This window comes from Pteropus medius, unplaced genomic scaffold (genome assembly GCF_902729225.1).
Source record: "Pteropus medius unplaced genomic scaffold, Ma_sr-lr_union100, whole genome shotgun sequence".
Lineage (NCBI taxonomy): Eukaryota > Metazoa > Chordata > Mammalia > Chiroptera > Pteropodidae > Pteropus > Pteropus medius.
Genome location: NW_024347791.1, coordinates 5884464 through 5904181, shown reverse-complemented (window position 1 = coordinate 5904181; position 19718 = coordinate 5884464). Strand labels below are relative to the sequence as shown.

Below are 19718 nucleotides of genomic sequence, written 5' to 3'. Positions count from 1 at the left end.
ACCTGATGACCATCATGGAGCTGCTGAACCAATTCTGAGGGTTGTCTTTCTCAAGTTCTCTTTCTGTGCAAGTTCCCTGAAGGCCTTCATCATGTGTATTATAACTTGAAGCTAACTCTGGATTAGATTGCTTTTCATCTACTAGTTTAGTTTGAAGAGTCTTGAGCTGGAGGAGATGGTGGCATGGCTGAAAATTTTGACAAAGAGGGAAGTAAAAATTGGCTAGTGATTTTTACCCCAGTGGTGAAAACACATAGAGAGGATACAGAAGTGTCTTTGAATCTCTGAAGGCTCATCTTACAGAGCTGGGAATGGACTGTTTTCATTTGGCTCCCAAAAGTAGAACTAAAACTGAGGGTGACAGCTCTAGGGCGGCTGAGATGACAGGTGTGTGTGGGCCACATTCACCTCCCAGAGAATATTTTGTCAGGCTCATACAGTCTTTATGAAATGTTTTATATAAAGCTAACTTCAAAATCTTGAAATTTTACACAGAAATGAGGATTTTTATTGTCTCTTAAAAGTTGAGGGGATCTGGAAATATTATCCTTTTGGAGAGTAACTGGGGAGACTACCCTAGGGTCTGCACCCCCTAGGGGAGGTGGCTATACCTTACTCCTCTTTTTGAGAAGTAAAAGCTTATTTAAAAATGTTAAAATTTAAATTCAGTTTCTAATTTTTATAATTAACAATACCCAATGTTCAAATTCAAATTCAATTTTTAATTTTGATAATTAACAATATCCTAAAGTATAGCCTCTTTTCAAGGGTATGACTCTCTGGGCTCTCCACATGAGTTAAGCCAAACCCGTCCAAGCAAAGCCCTGGGTTTGGAAAGCCTGGGCTCACATCCTGTGGAGCAATAAGCTCTTGATGTGGAGTAGCTGCCATCAGCTTTAGAAGGGCATCTCTTCTCCAGTTAACTGCCATCCCCCTTGCCTTTATTAAGCCCGTGCCCTTCATTTATTTACCAGCTTCTGGGTGTATCTCACTTTTTGAACTCTGCTACAGGGAAATAGATTTTAAAAGTGGAATAGATTTTAAAATGAGATAGTGAGTTTACTCATCACCAGAGACATTCAAGATAAAGCAGAATCGCCATCCGTAAAAAGAAAACTGACATAGATTGGAAGTTGGTTTAGAAGACGCTCTTTGAGGTTCCCTTTCCTTAAAAGGCACAATTCTGTAAACAGCTGGTAGCAAGCAGGACTTGTTCAATGAGGGCATGCAGGAAGAGGCCTGAGAGCTAAAAGAAAAAATAATTGGCACATTATTTCGAGTTTGTGTCCAAAGCAATCTGGCATCGTTAGCCATAGCAGGAAGAAAAATTTTAGTGCACACTAGACTTGAAAAATAATCAGCTCTTATTCCAAGAAAAATAATATCTTTCCTTTGCTTAGCACCACGTGGTTTGAAGTTCACTCTCACACACGTTATCTGGGTCCATCTTCATAACTCTATGATAGGAGAACTGCATGGGTATTATTAACCTAATTATACAGATTATACAGATGAGGAAACTGAGCTATAGGGAAATTGCCTCTTCTGCTCAATGAGTAAGCAGGAATCAGAACCTATATTTAGGTCTTGGCACTCCTTGGCTTGTACTTCCAATTTTATCTCACGGCAGCAAATCCTAGAGTCATAAAACCAAAGAAAAGCTCAAAGGATCATCAACCTCAACCTCCCTTCCTGATGATTTCTCAGTAGGTAGATCCCACTGATAATGTGCCAAAGGAGAGACAGGTAGTCATTCCGTTGGCCTCTCGCTCAGATCTTCTGTCCTCAACAAAAGCCTGATTCTTTTTCTGCTTTAGAGAGGTTGGACAGGTGGTCACTATCTTCCCAAAACAGCCCCTCATAGACCCGAAGCCTGTTATTAAGCTGACTCTTCATCTTTTTCATCTCCAGACAAAATAATTGACTTAACCTTTTCCCCAAATGACAAACACCCTCTTGAGTATCAAACATCCTTCTCACATAAATGGAGAATTCCTCAGTGCCCACTTAACAACCCTTCTTCTTTAAAAGCTCCTCTTTTAAAGAAGTAGGGCTTTTAGCAAGTGAGCTCTTCAAGTAGCCCATTAGTGTTCTAAAAGGATCAGCAAGAAATACGATCAGACCTTTGACCTCAGGTCTGAGTGAGTGCTTTGAAGAGAAGAGAATGACCAGGCCCAGTAGTCAGGTCAGTCTGGTCCTCTCACTCTTTGACCTTGGGCATGAGCCCCAGCTGCTCCCTTAGAAAGAGTAGAGTCTGGGTCCCACGGCTCTCTTGGGAGCCCTCGTCTGCTCTCTGGCCTCATCTCACGTTACATCCCAAAGTTCATTGCTGGTGAAACTTTGAGGAAGTTACACTTGTTTGACTATAATTCTTGGACTACAAATACATCGCTCCTTTTTCTTCACAAAAGGGCCTTGCAAAGAGTGTAAACTATTGATCCAAAATATTTTTTCATGTGGCTGATGATAGTCAAACAGCTACAAGAAAAAACCTCTTATTTCTTTTCAAATAAGAGGTCAATGACCCTTAGAGCTTTCCTTTGGTTTCATTTCTATATATTTCAATGGTTATTGTGAGACATCCACGTAATGAAGTGTATGAAAGCTTTTGTAAATTGTGGCACGTTTCTGAACATACGGGAAGGTTAACATTGTTATCTTAGCCACCCAAGATGAGCTTCTAGCCAGCAGGTCCCCATGGCACAAGAGAGACAATGCCTCAGTTAAACCTGGCTCAGACTAGGACACTAGGGACCGGGCAGGGTGAAAGGCCCAGCCTAGAGCTTTGCGTTGAGCACCCTTTTGTTCTTGCACACCTGCCATCTCAGACGTCTGACATCAGTGTAAATAAGCCTCTCATAGGAATTGCTTTTGTCATTGCACCTGCTGGTTCCAATTTACTTGCTGTGATCAGGGCCCACAGGCTCTTGATGGTTGTTCATAATCTCAGGGCACAAAAGAAAGCCTTTCTCTGGCGCCCACTTGTTTCTGTGTCGAGAAGCCCCAGTGGCTGCCTAGACCCCCCAGCTCGCTCATCCATCTCACACCTCCTCCAGGCTCCTTGGGGTCTTATGTCTGAACAAGAAGCTGCTTTTTTTTTTTTCCTTTAATTACTTGGTCTGAAACTGGGTGTTTCTCTTTGTGAAATATTTAGGCAAGTTTCTCTATCAATTTGTAGAATACTATTTGTAATAAAAAGACAATTTTTTTATGAGTGAAATGTTTGAAAGTAGATTTATTAGTAAACTTTTTAGAAATTGGAAATAATTGTATATACATAAAAGTGTAATTTCTAAGCAGCTCCACCTTAAATAGTATATTTATCTTAATAAGAAGAATATGTATAAATGAACATGTAGTAGACTTTTATCTCTATCAGCTTTACTTTTTTTTTTTACTGTTTTCATGTCCTTTTTTAGTATAGTTGATGTACAATATTATAAGAGTTTCAGGTGTACAACAGAGTTATTCAACATTTACATACCTTACAAATCGATCACCATGATAAACCTAGTAACCATCTATCACCATGCAAGTTATTATAATACTGTTGCCTATCTTCCCTAGATAATTTTTATTGATCAGCCACAACAGACATAAATAGACATCTCTTTGTAAATGTAAATAAAGAGAGAAAAATCTATTCTCGCCTATAGTAGACTGATTGCACTATTGAACCCAATTCTTTTTTCTCCCTTCGTGTGACTTTGGAGTTCTTCCAATAGGCAGAATATATTTCCCTGTCCCATGAAACCTGTCTTGGTTAAAAGAACGAGGGAGAAACGAGGGTGTGCCTAGGTCTCAAGGGGTCTTGTGTGTTTAAATTTGCCCTCTTGAGATTCCACCATTGCCAGACGAAGAACATGCGCGAGCTAGCTGGTGGGTCCTGGGAGTGGGTTCAGAGATACTTAGAGCAAAGTTGCCCCAGCTAAGCAGCCCCAGCCAAACTGTGCTCCACTGAGCCCGCCAGTCCACCTGCAGACACGTGAGAGAGCCCAGCCACGATCGTCCAGCCCCCAGATGACTCAAAGACACATAGCTCTAATAACAAATGAATACTATTTTAAGCCACTGGGTTTTAGGCTGATTTATCGTGCAGAAATTTCTAATTTAAACAATGCCAATGACAAATCCTTGGAGGAGTCAAAAGATTCATCTTTTCCTGAAATAAACTTGATGTTAAAAAAGGAAGAAATTTTAGGGAATACATTAAAGCAGTTCCTTATTACAGAGAATTAATTCATTGCAGAATACTTAGAAAATATAAATAAAAAAAAAGAAAAATCAACCACCTTTTAATTCTGAGAAAATCAACATCTGCTAACATTTTGGTGTTTATAGTCTTTTAAACACCAATGGTTTTGTTACTAAGTTACTAAGTTTAAAAATAATAGTAAGAAGTCACAAAGAAAATTATCAATAGATTTGAGTGGACAAAAATTTAATACATCTGCATGTTTAAGGGGAATATTAAAACAAAGAGCAACAAAAATCGGAGGATATATTTGTAACACATATGACAAAAGTGTTCATATCTTTGGAACATAAGAGTTCATATACATTGATAAGAACAATATGTGGTCTTCAAAGCTAGATGGCCGAAGGACCCATATAAAACATGGACAAAAAGAAACCCATAACTGGTAAACATAACATGGGAAAATGCCCAGCAAACAATGATGTGCAAATTTAAATGACAAAGAAATATTACTTTCCTTATGTCATTAGAAAAACAAAATTTAAATTACACTTAGGGTGGGAGGTAGCAATATGAGATAAGTGCTTACATTCGTTACTCGTAAAATGATAAATATATGCAATCCTTGGGGAAATAAAAATGGCTTATTAGCCTTAAAATATGCATACATTTGACCCAGTAATCTCATTTTTGGACATCTATCCTAGAGGCATAATCCAGAATTCAGTCATAGCTCTCTATATAATTGGCCGAAAGTAAGGCGATCTTTAAGTAAATTGTGATAAGCACAAATGATAGAATTACAGCATGCAGCTACCAAAATAGGGAGCGAGGCATTTAAATAGCTTAGTAAAAGCGCTTAGATTTGATATTAAGTGAAAAATCGCCACTAAATTAGCATGGAATGTAATTAAAATTCTGTACAATAAAAATCATGAACGAAATACACCAAAATACTCATAGCAGTTTGTTTTGTTTTGGCCAATGCAACTTACAAATGTTATCAACTGAGTGCAGACGTCACCTCGGCCCTTTGAGCATGTGCCTGGGAAGCATGTCTCTTGATGCTGTGGTCAGGAAAAGTCAGGGCAAATGCTAGCAAACCCCTCGCTAGACAGTTCTTGCTCCATGACCCATGTGGCACCTTGCAATTAAATTATTTTCCTAAAAAATGATCTACTTTGACCCTGAATTTGGTCCTCAGCTGTTTGATGCCTGTCATGGTGAGCATTCTCCAACAGCAGAAGGTAAGGCGAGGATTCTTGTAAAAATGATTTATTGAGGGAGTGCTCTTGAAAGGAGGGAATGAAGCAGCAGATTAGGGCAGGGCCAGAAAGCTAGGGAAAAATTTCACCCTAGCTGGACATGGGCTTCGGCCTCGTCTCTGGGAGCTCTGGAGCATGACTTACAGCTCTGCATCTCTGTGCTCAGTAGTCCTTAGATTCTGGCTCTCTGGCCCTCTCCACCCGCCTCTCCTATTTGGTGAGGTCCGTTCTCTGGAGAAGGAAGTAGCTCTGGCATGTCAGCAGCCTCGCTCACAGAGGTGGAGGAGTGGGTGTAGGGGACACCAGCCTCAGCGCCACAGTGCCTCTCACTGATCTCTCCTGTTGCCAACTCCTTTATGGATCCAGACCACATTCATGGCTGGACTGTCTCTGTTTCTTGGCTCTTCACCATCTTCTGCCATGTGTCCCTTGCCCAAAGTGTGATAACAAGGACATCTTATAAAAAGCTAGGCGTGGACGAACCTGGGATTACATAATTCAGTACATTCAGTTGGTTGAAGATGAGGACTCTGCTCACAATAGCAAGCTCCTGACCTGAAAGCTAAGGCAGGCTGGATCAGGGTCCTCAGCCCAGCTTGGGTAACTTCACTTACACTTGAGCTCAGGGGATGGTTTTCCTAAAGGCTATCATCCCAAAGCCTGGGACCATCTCACCAGGAATGTGATGGCGACTACACTGGTTAAACAGAGAGAATGGGGAAATGTTATTTTCAAAAGCATGCAGTCTACAGCCATGCCACCCTGAACAAGCCCTATCCCATCTGATCTCGGAAGCTAAGCAGGGTGGGGCCTGGTTAGTACTTGCATGGGAGACCACCTAGGAAGACCAGGTGCTGTAGGCGTAAAAAATAAAAAAAATAAGGGATTGTAAGCTGACAAGGTCCTTGCAATCTGTGAGGTCAACCAAGGCTTGCCTGTCCTAAAAAATAAAATAAAATAAAATAAAATAAGCATGCAAGAAGTAAAACAAAAAAAAATTGGTGACACTGATCTGTGAATCCTGCTGGTGAGTTTTCCAGCCATTTGCTGTCTCTTCCAGGACCACTATCTAATGATCTGGAAATACTTACTGAGGACTGAAAGGTCAATCAGTCATAAGAGAAGGTGAAATCATGGATGTTCACAGAGTGCTCTACAGACAGTAAAAGACAAGGTCGCCCGGGAGAGTAGAGGCTTTAGTCAACAGGGGACACTGTTGATGGAATCACCTTCGTGCTTGGAGTTGATCCTGAATTAACCAGGGACTTATGATGGTTCTATGGCCAAGAGCATGTGAGACAAAGCATTACAAGCTGCAGTACAAGTATGTTCCTGGGAATGTGTTTATCAAATTTTTTAATATCGAAACATTTAAAACTTAAGCCCTAGCCCTTTAGTCTCTGATGTCTGCTTCTCTATTCTCCAACTGCAGCAGTGTAGTTTATTTTACACTGTATGAGTTGATCTCATTAGGAAAAATATATCCCCAGTTATTTTATTGGACTGGAAGCTACGAAAACTGTCTTATTTATCTTTGGATCCCAAACAACTGGCAATATATGTTTAGTGAATGAATGAATGAATGAATGAATGAAACATTGTTTTCCTTCCAAAACGTCTCTCCCAGAAAGTTCCTCAATGTCTGACTGTTTTAGAGCTTGTCCCACAAACATATCAAGCCCACTCCTGCAATTCTGTCTTTCCTCATCTATGTGCCAACATGCTGAGTCCATATGATGTTTCTGGTCTTGAAATCTAAAAGTCTAGCTGTTTCTTATTCTGCCAGGTGAAGCCATCATGAGCGGTACTACCAAGGGCCTTTCCTGAGTTAGGAGGCCCTGGACCTGCAATGTTTCAGACAGAAATTCTGTAACCCTGGCAACTATGCAATTGCTAATGTCATTAATAATGCTGCTACTGTTTATCGATCCTTTAGTCTATGAACTGGCATTGTGCAAAATGTTCCTCATATACTTTCTCCTTTAATTTTTTTAACCACTGTATAATTAGTGTCATCACTATCCTTATTTTCCAGAAAAGGAAACTGAGACTCAGATAGGTTTGGTGACTTACCCAAGGTCACAAGTTGAGTCAGAAAAGTGGGGAGACACTAGTCGAATGATAGCAAACATTTGAACCCAAGTCCAGGTGATTCTAGGGTTCAAGTCCCCACCCTTGAATGATATTATGTCCCACAGTCACAAGCACACACATTTACTGAAAGCTTATAACGTCCTGGACGTCATGCTCAATGCTTAATGCAAGTTATTTTATTTAACCCTCCAAGGAAGCACTATAGGAGCAAGCGCTAAATTTTGGTGCAGGAAGCAGTCAAAGGGGAATGCGAGAGAAATGGAGCTTAGTGTCAGACACAAGGGCACTTCTGGGGCCACCCGAGGAAGGTGCTACCATAAGATCAGGGGCTGAGGGGACCTGGAGCAACTGGGAGGTGAGGCACAAAATGTGTTGGCGTGCACAGTTTGGCATGAGGATGGAGAGGACTTCGAGTGTGCTGGAACCCCACACTTTCATGTGTTACTGGTTGCCTATGGAAGCAAGACGGATAGATTCAAAGGGCCAGGCTGTACCAACACTGCAGGAACATCTCCTACTGGGTCCACTTGCCATGGTCTCTCCTTTTTAGGGCTGGCCGGGTGCCACACACCTTCACTGTAGGCTCTTTACTTACATGAGAACATGCAAGGACAGGGCAACGGGGTACAGCAGGTCCTACATTGATTTGGTCCAGAGACTCTAAGTTCCTTTGCAAGTTCAGTCTCATACCAGCTATAGCATCTTTAGGAACTAATTTAACCTCTCTAAACCCTGTTTTTTTTTTTTCAATTATCAATGAGAAAATGATACCTACTTCATAGGATAGTTGAAGGAGGACATGAGGTACCATATGGGAAGCATTTAGTCCAATGTGCACATGGAAGGCATTTAATAAATATTAACTTCCATCTCCAGCTGGCCTTCTATAACTTCCCTTTCCATTCTATCCTTCAATTATTCACGCACTCGATTCTATGTCTCCGACTAAGTTGTGAATTCTTTCAGGGGAAAGACTATGTCTTTTATTGTCTTGGTTCATTCATTTATTCATTCAACATATACTATATGTTAAGCACAGTTTACCCACAGTTGACATTATGGCTTTGATCACTTGGTAAAAATAATGAATACTATGTGATTGATTTTTTTAAAAAAGAAAATCCTTCACAAGTGTGAAACTATGTCAAACTCAGTTTATACATCAGAAAAATGTTGCATGAAAAGTCTTCAGAGTGTGTGACATTGTCAAACAATGGATCAGCACACTGAACAGTTAAAAGGAGTCATTCCCAGGGGGATTTTCACTTTCCTGCCTTATTGAATACACTCTTAACCCCACCACTGGCACCTGTTGGAGGAGTAAGTAGTTCAATCAGGCTCACATACGAGCTTGTCAAGTTTTTTAAATTAAAAATAATATTTTTCAATTACTGGAAGATCTCACATTCACTTACAAAAAAATGTTTTAATAAAAATAAAAAAGAAGACGCATTTAAACCATTTCTAATTCTTCCACGTAGAGGCACCCATTGTTCGCACTTTGATATAAATCCTTCTAGATTTTTGAAATGTGCTTGTGGGTGTATTATATATGCCTAAAATAGGATTATGCTACGTAATATTAGTGTGTCTTTCATCATTCTAATTTCCACGTTGGATTCCATCAATCTCTATTTGTTTATCAAAAAGAAGAAGAAAGAGGAATTTTCATATTAAAGTGAAGTCAAGCATGGCAGTGTTTATGTGACTTGAGCTCTTGGCTAAAGCTTGTGTCAGCAAGTATCTGTCCTCGTGCGCAGAGAGGAAGGTGTGTATGTACTCTAAACCATCTCGCAAATGTGGTTTCATTGCAAATACTGTTCTCTTACATCCTGCTTCATTCTAAGTCCTTTTCTCCTTCTCTCTCCCATTCTTGGCACTTCCTTCTCTCTTGCCTGCTGAGAGTTACAAGGACATTAGCTGCGTCACCTCCAAAAAAGGTCAAGTCAATCGAGATCTTTGCTCTGCGAACGCGTCTGCCTACAGCTCCCATGCTGACATGTGCTGCTGCAGACGGTCTCACTGGGGTGGATGCTGTGCTGTGCAAAAGGAGCCAAGCCAAGGACATTATGTTCTGCCCATGATCAAATCCCATTAAATGGCGAATTCTTCAATTCAAAAGTTTGAATAGGATGGTACTTTAAAAAGAACTCCAGCTGGTTAAATTTAGAGCCTGAAAAAATTCCATTCTAATAATACATTCTGGCTCTGGGCCCACCCCATCCTTTAGCTGGGGGAATCGGATGAAATTTCATTCACTTTGGGCTACATCTCAGTGTCACAAGCTTCTTTGCTCGTGTTGGCCTGGGTAGGCCTGGATGGCTTAATGAGATGAGCAGCTTCCGGTGTGTCTCTGGCTGTTGAAGCAGCCTCGTGCTTGCTAATGCATTTTCAGAGGTTGACTTGGCAAGAACTATTACTATTTTTGTACATGGTTTGGCTTCTTCAGTCATCAACCTGGCATTTCTCCCCACTAGACCCCATCACATCCATCCGCCCCATCTTTTGTTTGTAAACTATTTGCCAAAGAAAGTTCATCCTCCCTGCATCTCGTTAATGCCTACCAGGAATTTCCTCTGGTTATGTTTATTGACTCAACTAGTAGGTATTTTCAGGATGTTTACTAGTATTTTCCTAGTTCCTTCAAGTCTTAACTTCCCAGAGCACACACCTAGTCCCAGACCCTTTTATTGCTTAGTTCACGAGTGCAAGTCGGCAAACGATTCAGAAGCACCTTCCATGGCAGAAGACTCTTCCAGGTCCCTGGGTGAAGAAAAGTAGGAGAAATTTCCAATCCCATGAGTTCAAAAGCCGGCTGTGCCCAGCTCTCCCCACATCTGTCCAGGCTGACTTATTCTCCCCCTCCTAGATTTTAATCCTTGCCAATCATCTGCTATGAGCCTATAGTAATCTCAAGCCTCCCAACTTTTTTAAGGTGTAAACCTCATCAATCCCATTTTATAGATGTGCAAACTGGGGCTCAGAGAATAAGAAATTTGACCAGGATGACACAATTAATAAGTGAAAGAGCCAGATTCAAACACGAGTAAACTGACTCCAAGTCTCACACTCTTTACCACGAAATTATATCACTTCCTACTGCAGGAGAGAACAAGTTTGTGTGTGTGTGTGTGTGTGTGTGTGTGTGTGTGTGTGTGTGTGTGTGTGTAGCAGTGGGGGAATCTGGGATAGTCTACTAGAAGAGGTAGGACTAAGTTTACTTTTCTAAGGATCTCCCTGCTTTCCCACCTCAAGGACTTATTCTTAGCCTCAGAAGTCAGCTGGCCATTGGGACAGGGTACCAGGGGGAAGAGTTCATGAAGGCCATTGTCCTCGAGAAGCACAGCCTAGCCTAGCTGCTCAGGGATTTCCCAGGCTTGGTCTGTGAAAGAAACTATCCTCACACACATGCACACACCTCTGGCCTCGCCTTCCCTGGGTGTGGGTCTGTCTGACGCTTTGCAGGTGTCCCTTCCTACAGGCCGCCTGCCCCAGGTAGCTTGGCTCCTCACAGAACCTGGACCCTTTCATAGCATCGTTGTACAGTAGAGGTTGGGAAGAGACAGAACTGGGCCTAGGTCATCCAGGCTGGAATGTTCTGGAAGATAGGAACTGGTGAGAATGAACGTTTAACTTTCCACAGTATGTATGTTTGTAGCGTCTGGATTTTAACAACAAAATATGACATTCATAGCATGTGAGAAGCACTTTAATGCACGATTACACACCCAGAACCCAGAGTCGAAACACATAGGTCACATCTGAGTTCTACTACTTGTGCCTGTTGCTTACACTTGCTCTACTTCAGTTATCCAGTATCTAGAAGTATAATAATAACACCTCCCTCTAAGGCTTGTTGTGAGAATTAAACGAGATAAGGAATGGAAAGTTTTAGTGCACTTTGGGCACAAAGAATACACTTAACTAACTTTACTATTTATTATTATTGTTAGTGATATTTCAAAACAATAAAGTTTAATGAAAGTTGGGGAGGCAGCCAGCGACTCCCCAAGACACAGAAGCTGCTGGATTAAGAACACAGCTGAAACTCAAACCAATTGTCCTTTTCCTGCACCCACATCCTTCAGCTTTTTCTCAGCCTCTTCTCATTTTCCTGAAACTTCAACTTCCCAGGGAATGAGACAGTGAAAGAGGCAGAGGTGGAACAAAGGGAAAGACTACAGGGGCCCCAAGTTGAAAGGAGAAATGTTGATAGAAATGGCTTGTGCAGGTTAAGTGTGCAGAGCTAAGTGTTTTTTGTTTTGCTTTGTTTTTTTTAATGAACTGTGAATGCTTCAGAGTCAGCTTGTCATAAAATCACTGGGTGCTCCATGAGAGGGGGCTTTCCCAGTGCTGGTTTGAGCTCTCCAGAACATAGTGGCATCAGGAAAACTGAAAATGGAAACTGGCCAATCATGCATGCGCATGGCTAGGCCATCCTCTTTCTCCTCAGCTGCTCCTCTGTCGCAGGGAGCCACAGAGAGGAAAATCTAATAGGATCGCCGCGTTTCAAAATTTGCTCAGCAGGGATAAAAACAAACTCCCAACACCCACATACTTGATCAATTTACGTTTATCCTTTAATCGAATAAACCTCAGCCCTGCAATCAGAAAGAAAAATATTTTGCTAAGCGTTTCATTTCTCCAATGATTCATCTAGCAGTGGTCTCAAAGCTGACATGATGAGAATGAAGTATTTAATGCTGAAATAATTTTTATGACCGCATCACAAGAGTCTGGAATGGCTTTTAAGGTACATCATATTTTAATCACAAGCACACATAAAGCATATATCCCTTGAAAACTTTGGAGAAGCTTACATTGGAATGCCAGAATCATAATGCCATTATCAAGAAAGGAAGGACTGGTTTTCTTTCTTTTTTTCTTTTAGTTCATAACTCCTTCAGTGTTCTTGGTTAGCCTGATAGACTTGGAAGAGAATGTGTTATAGAAAGAAAGTAACAAAAAGTACATCCAAAAGGGGATTTTGAAGCGGCAGATACCCAGAGGCGCTAAAATAGGTAACCTCATCATCTTATGTCACTTCTGAGCTGATGGGAAGTTCTCCTTCGAACAATTAGAAAGATTTCCGGAAGCCAAGGACATCAGCAGCATTTCCAGGGCCCCTGCCCATAGCCAGTGCCTTTCACTGGTTTGGTCTAGACTTAGGATCCCTGTCCTCTAGGGAGGGCAGGCAATAAAACTACTATCACGGTCCCTGTTGCTGGGGCTCAAGTCACCCTCACCCTAGCCAGTTGCCATGTAGGTTCAGGAAAACAGGAAGGAAAAGGCAAAGAGAGATAGGTCAGGGAAGAAGGAAAATGGGCAAGAGGAAGAGGAGGGGCTCTAAAGAGGGTTTCAAGAAGGCAGGATGATGTGGTGAGAAAATCCAAACTTTGGAAGCAGACGAACTTGGGTTTAAATCCTAAGTGTACCATCTCTCAACAGTGTGGTCTGGGATCAGCTACTTCACCTGTCTAAGCTTCATCTTCTCTATCATAAAACAAGGGAAAATACCTGGTGTGTTGGGCTGTCATGAGAATTAATGTAAAGACTTTAGGACAGCACCTGAAATATAATGGGTACACGATAAATATTAGTCCTCATATTTCCTCTTGTCCTCCAGCCTTTCCAAACATGAGAAAATGGAATGTGTCACTCAATTGAAATCTTGTTCCTCAACTCTGAAACCCCTCCATGGTGTACCCTTGTTTACAGAATGAAGCCCCAGCTTCCTGGCAAAGCATCACAGCTCTGCAGAACTCAGTCCCAGGCTGGCATAAATAGCCATCTTTCCCACTACATGCATCTGAGCACCTTACACTCCATCACTACCAGATTATTCCACCGCCCTCTCACTTCTCCACTTATACTTGTGTTGCTGTCCTTAGCTTGCAGTTCCTGTCTATCCTTATTTATTAATGGAAATCCTACAGTTTCCCCCACCTTCCCATCTCATTTGTTGGGCAACTGTGCTGCACCCGATACTCTTCTAGAAGGCAGAAAAACAAAGACAAAGATGGCTGGCCCTGATTTGAGTGAGTGTCTGGGGTGAAGGTGTGTGGGAGGGGGATAGACTTTTTAACGAAAGCTTTGATATAAGCAAGGGAGCAAGGAATTCTGCTGGAAGAAATGGGAGTGAAGAAGAGATGCAGAAAGGAGGAAGCGATCAAGTTGGGCTGTGAAGATTGTGTGGGAGAGTTTTAAGAAGGGAGAAGGATGTGGTGCAGTGGTCACAAAGGCAATCGAAAGGACATTATTTCCAGAGAGTGAAACTCTTGTATCATACTCTGTAGCTAGAGAAAAATAGAGTAGGGAAGATCAAACGGAAAGGAATGGCTGGGAGGCGGTGTGGGTGGGGTAAGCAGTTCTAAAGCACATGACATCGCACAGATCTAACCTCACCAAATTCATAGCTGCGCATCCCAGGGCAATTCCTTCACCTCTCTAAGCTCCAGTTCGCTCTTCTGTAAAGTGAGGGTAAAACTAGCACCTGGCCAGATGGATGTGTAAGGATGAATAGGATGATCCCTGTAATATTCTCACAGAGACTGTGGCAACAAAGAAAGTACTGAGCAGGCATTAGTGATTTTTTTTTTTTTTAAGTCTAACTGAAATACCAGCTCCCGGCCAGCTTTTCCTGACCCTCTGAGTCAACTCTTCACTCCCTTGTCTTCTGTGTTTTCACGGCACTTTTATAAACCTATTGTTAGCATTGATTTCAGGGCCTTTTGCATGACACTGTATTTGCTTTTCTGCTTCAGTCTCTAACAAATGAAACTCTATGTCTTGTTCTTCTGTGGCCCTACAGTACAAAGCACAGTACTTTGGACACGATGATTAATCACTGAATGACTGTCGACAGAATGAATGAAGCTTCTCATTCGACAACTTAAAATGAATAATTTTAAGGAATATCAGAGCTAACAGCAATTCTCTCTAATCCAGTGTTTTTCAAACTTTGTATACACAATCCTCAGTAAGAAACGTATTTTAAATCAAGACCCCATCTGTATGTATCTACTTATATATTTATAATTAAATGAAACAAAAGATTTCATGAAACAGTAACTATCCTTACTACTGTAATACATCCCAAAAAGTTCTAATAAATTATTTTGAATGAACTTTTTTCTTTTAGAAGAGTTTTAGGTGTGCAAAATTTTGCGAAGCTATTACATGAAGTTTCCTCTATGATTATCTTATATCGATATGATACATTTTTCACAATTAATGAACCAATATCAATACATTCTTAACTGAAGTTCATACTTTATTCAGGTTTCCTTAGACTTTACCTAATGTCATTTTTCTCTGCTCCAGAATCCCATCCAGGATGCCACATGACATTTAGTTGTCACGTCTCCTTAGTTTCCTCTGGGCTGTTGTAATTTCTCAGACTTCCCTTGTGTCTGATGACCTTAATAGTTTTAAAGGAGTACTGGTTCTATAGTTTATAGAATGTTCCCCTAAATTGGGATTTGTCTGATGTTTTTCTCATGATGAAGCTGGGGCTATGGGTTCGGGGGAGGAAGACAACAGTGGTAAAGTACCATCCTTGTCACATCTTATCAAGGGTACACTATCAATGTGACCTACCAATGTCGATGTTGACCTTGATCACCTGGCTTCAGGTAATGCTTGTCAGGTTTCTCCACTATAAAGTTACCCTCTTTCTTTTTTCTAAACTATACTCTTTGGAAGAAAGTCACTATGTCAGCCTACATTTAAGAAGTGGGGAGTTATACTCTATCACCTTGAGAATGGAGTATCTACAAAAATTATTTGGAATTCTTCTGAATAGAGGTATCTATTCTCTTTCATTTTACTTATTCAATCATTTATTTCTATCAGTTTGGACTCATGGATTCTTTCTATAGTTTGGGTTATAATCCAATACCACTTTTACCACCTTAATTATTTGGTTGCTCAAAACAACTATGGTTGAACTTTCATTGCCTCCTGTATACTATGATGTACCTTTATTATTTATTATGATAGGTTTTGTTTGTTCGTCTGTAGATGAGCATTTCCCTATTTTCCGGCACCACGAGAAGCTCTAGTATCATCTTGGTCATTTCCTGCCACAGTCCTAGAATCAGCCTTTTCTCCAAGGAGTCCTTGTTCCTTTTATTGGGGAATAGTATTAGAAACTAAGATCTGAGTATGAAGTGTGTTCAATGCCTCCAGGATGTTATTAGACCTTTTCAGCTGATAGAACAAGGAGATATATGTATATATACTAGTGGTGTACAGCTATATATCTGTAAATATTTTTATACATAATCACCTGTATGTATATCAACCTGCACATGAGTTTATACAGAAGTCTCCAACTCTAATCCATTAAGACATGTATCATTTCGGCCTTCTCCCATTGCTTATCTGTAACCTCTCACTCCAACAGTGAGACACCTAGTACTTAGCACCTGCCATCCACTTACTTAATTGTTTGGTTCCAATGTATGTGTATAGTGGTTTCGGTATTGTTAACCCATACTGATATGGGACCAACTTTATCAACTAGAATGTAGTGCTTATATACAGTTCTCATCGCCTTCAGTCTTACAGGTCGACTCCCTTCCAGAGTTACTTAGCTCAGCACCTTTCCCCCATCCCCTCCAGTGAGGGTTTTTCCTACATTTCATACCTCAACCTTCCACAGAGTTCTTGTCTTAGGGCTTCCTTTCACCATCATCTTATTTCCAGTCCCAAGACTTACTCATTTTTTTACCACCTTATTTGGTGGAGGCTATCCTCCAATTCTGAGAAACAGAAAATGTGAAACTACATTTTAAAGACGATGTCTTTATTCTAGCCTTGTACTTGTTTCATAGCTTAATAGGCAGAATAATAGCCTCCCAAAGATGACCATATCCTAATCTCCAGGATCTGCGAATATATTACAATATATGGCAAAGAGGAATTTGCAGATATTATTAAGATAATGGATCTTGAGATGGGGGAAATATTTTAGATAATTCAGATGGACCCAATATAACCAAATGAGCCCATAAAAGCAGAGGACTTTCTCTAACTGAGAAGAGAAATGAGGCAGAGGTGATATCAGAGAGATGTGAAGCATGAGCAGAACTTGGTGTGGCCTTGCTGGCTTTGAAGATGAAGGAGGGAAACCATGAGCCTAGGTATATGGGCAGCCTCTAAAAGCTGAGAACAATCGCTCTGGCCAAAAGCCAGCAAAGAAATGGGGATTTCTGTCCTAAAGCAGAAAGAAACTCAATTCTGTCAACAACCTGAAATTGGAACAAGATTCTTGATCTGGAGCCTTCAGAAAGGGACGCAGCCATGCCAACTCTGTGATTTCAGCTGTGCAATCCTCAAGCCTGGGTAACGAGCCAAGACTACCACGTTGCTGACCTCCAGAACTGTGAGATAGTAAATTTGTGCTGTTTTAAGCTGCTAAGTTTGTGGTATTGGTCATGGCACCAATAAAAACTAATAATCTTGTTTAGATAGAAAATATCTAGGTTAGAAATATTTTTCCCTGTGAACATCGGGGATACTATTCTATTATCTTCTAGCATCTAGTGTCGCTGTTAAGACTTTCAATGCCACACTCATTTCTGTTCCTTTTTTAAGTGATCTGGTTTTTCTTTAGGATTTTCTCCTTATCCTATAATGTTCTGACATTTCATAACAATGTGCCTTTGTGGAGGACCTTCGACTCACTCATTGGCATGGGCCCTTGGTGGAATTTTTCAATCTAGAAACCCATTGTATCAGTTTTTGTTGCATGCACATCACCTCAAGATTTAGTTATTGAGAGTGGTTTAGTCTGGGTTCTGCTGACTGGTTAATCCACCCAGGCTCTGCCGATCTAGGCTGAGCTCAGCTGGAATCACCTGTCTGTGCTCCATATTATCGCTTATCCTCCAGCAGGGTAGCCCGGCTTGTTCATATGGTTGGCAGTGGTTAGCAGTGGTCCCATGAGCAAGAGTGGAAGTATGCATTGCTTCTTGAGGCCTGGGCTCGGGAATTATGTTGGATGCTATTGGATGAAGCAAGTCACAAAGCCAGCTTGGACACAAGGAGTGGAGCAATAGATTCCACCTTTTGATGGGAGTATTGTGATTTTTTTTTTGCGTGTCCTTGAGACCTTTCCTGTGTTATTTCCTTTAATTCTCTTCTCCTGTGTTGTCTCTTCCTGGACTTTCTTTGAGTAGACCAGGAACCTCCAGGATTGATAGAATTAGTTCCTTATTATTTCTCTCCTATTTTCTATCTCTTTGGCTTTTTTATGTTTTCTAGAAGATGTCCTCAACTTTAAGTTCCAATCTTTTTGTTGATTTTTTTTCATTTCAACCATCATAATTTTAATTACCAAGAATTCTTTCTTTTTTATTCTCTATTATTCTTTATACTAACTTGTTTTTCTGTTACGGATGCAATAATTTGTTTTACCTCTCTGAACATTTTAGTATAGTGTTGTTTTACTTTAAAACTACTTTCTGCTCTCTGAAAATTAGATTTTTCTTCCAATTTCCACTTTATTTTCCCTTGTGATTCTGAATTTCATGTTAAAGAACTTTCTCAGAAGTCTGAAAATCCTTAGTTGTCTGTTTCTGTTTAAGAATGAGGTTCTATGATGCTGACTGGAAGCCCTGCACGCATAAACGGGATTTCCCACTAGGTAGCCTTCGAGTAGAGTTATTTAGAGCCACTGTATACATTTAATTGAGAGGACTCCCCAAACATCAGTATATATAGGTCTTTTGTCTTATACAGTTGGTTGGTTTCTCCAAGCTCCTTCCCACCTCAGGGCCTTTCTACGTGCTGTTTCCTCTAACTGAAATAGTCTCTTCTCCCCTCTCACCGTCTATTCCGTGCCTCTATATTTCAAATCTAGATTAAAATGTCACTTCATCGAGGATGCCTTTTCTAATCCTCCAGACTTGATTTTGAGCACTCGTAATACATTCTTACAACATCCTGTACTTCTTATTACCAGTACTTATCCCAAATGTAAGTTTAAACATTATTTTACATAAAACTTTATCTTAATCTCCTCCCAACTAGGCTACAAGTTTCACGGGGGCAAAGCCCTAGCCTGTGTTGTTCACTGAATATCCTAAGTACCTAGCATAGTACCTGGAATATCAGAGCTACCCAGTGAATATGTGTTGAATAAATGAAGACATAAATAAAATGATTTTCCAAACTTACATATCTTTTTAGTGGGAAAGAAAAAAACAAGTCTCGTGGCACCCTCTTGCATGATGTTGCTCATTTCTGAGTCTCTCTCTTGCAGTCCCAAACAAAGCTTCACAAGGATTTTTGGAAAGACCGTTTTCATCCCAATTAACGCCCACTGCACAAAAGTCTGGTAGGCCAAAAGACTGCAGGTATTTTGTAGACAGCCCTAGCTCGCAGAGGCTGCCTTATTTTAAGAAGGAGCCAGGGTGTGGCATGTTCCCAAGACAGAAACCCTTTCTGAAAACATTCGTGACAGAGAAGGGAGGCTGTGACATCTGCTTGGAGATGCTGTCTCCCCATTTCCAACTTTCATGCCAAGGCCCTGGTTTTGCTAGTGCCATTAAATGCCTGAGTGTCTTAGGAGCAACAAAATGAAAAACTCCCCGTTGACAGATTTTGCCTTATCTGGAACCAATACAACTTTCCCTACATGCTAGAAATAAGATAAAAATAAGTTTAAAAATAAGTTCCTTAATGACTATGGTGAGTTCAATAAGTATTTAAGGCTTGTGATCTGTCCGCTTCAAAGGCTACACCTCACCTCTGGCTAGAAGCACATCAAAGCATGCAATCTGCAGAGGGAGATCCTCCTCACCCACCCATCCTCTCACCCCCATCTTGGAAAAAGCAAACACAAACAAACACCTTTTATCCAATCAAAACAAGGTACTCTAAAAGTTTGACATTAAATAAGGCAAAACTAAGAACACATTCCCGTCTGTGAGATTGCTCCAGTACCTTCTTGAATGATAATGGGCTAGAAGAACTGAATGAGACTTGTGAGATAATCCCGTCAACCTTTCATTTTAGATTTGAGGAAACTGAGTCTCAGAGAGGTTAGGCAACTTGCCACAGAACTAGTGAGTTTTAAAGCCAAGAGTTAAATCCAGCCCCTTGAGAAATTGTATGACAGTAGTTACATCTACAATTCCACTTCTGCTTAGAAT

The 19718-nt window shown here is 40.8% G+C and overlaps 1 non-coding gene across 1 annotated transcript; it reads left to right on the top strand.

Moving 5' to 3' along the window:
- Positions 1 to 6207: 6207 nt before the first annotated feature.
- On the top strand, positions 6208 to 6326 carry LOC120615221 (5S ribosomal RNA). The gene has a single exon (XR_005656210.1). It is a non-coding gene; the product is annotated as a 5S ribosomal RNA (ribosomal RNA).
- Positions 6327 to 19718: the final 13392 nt, after the last annotated feature.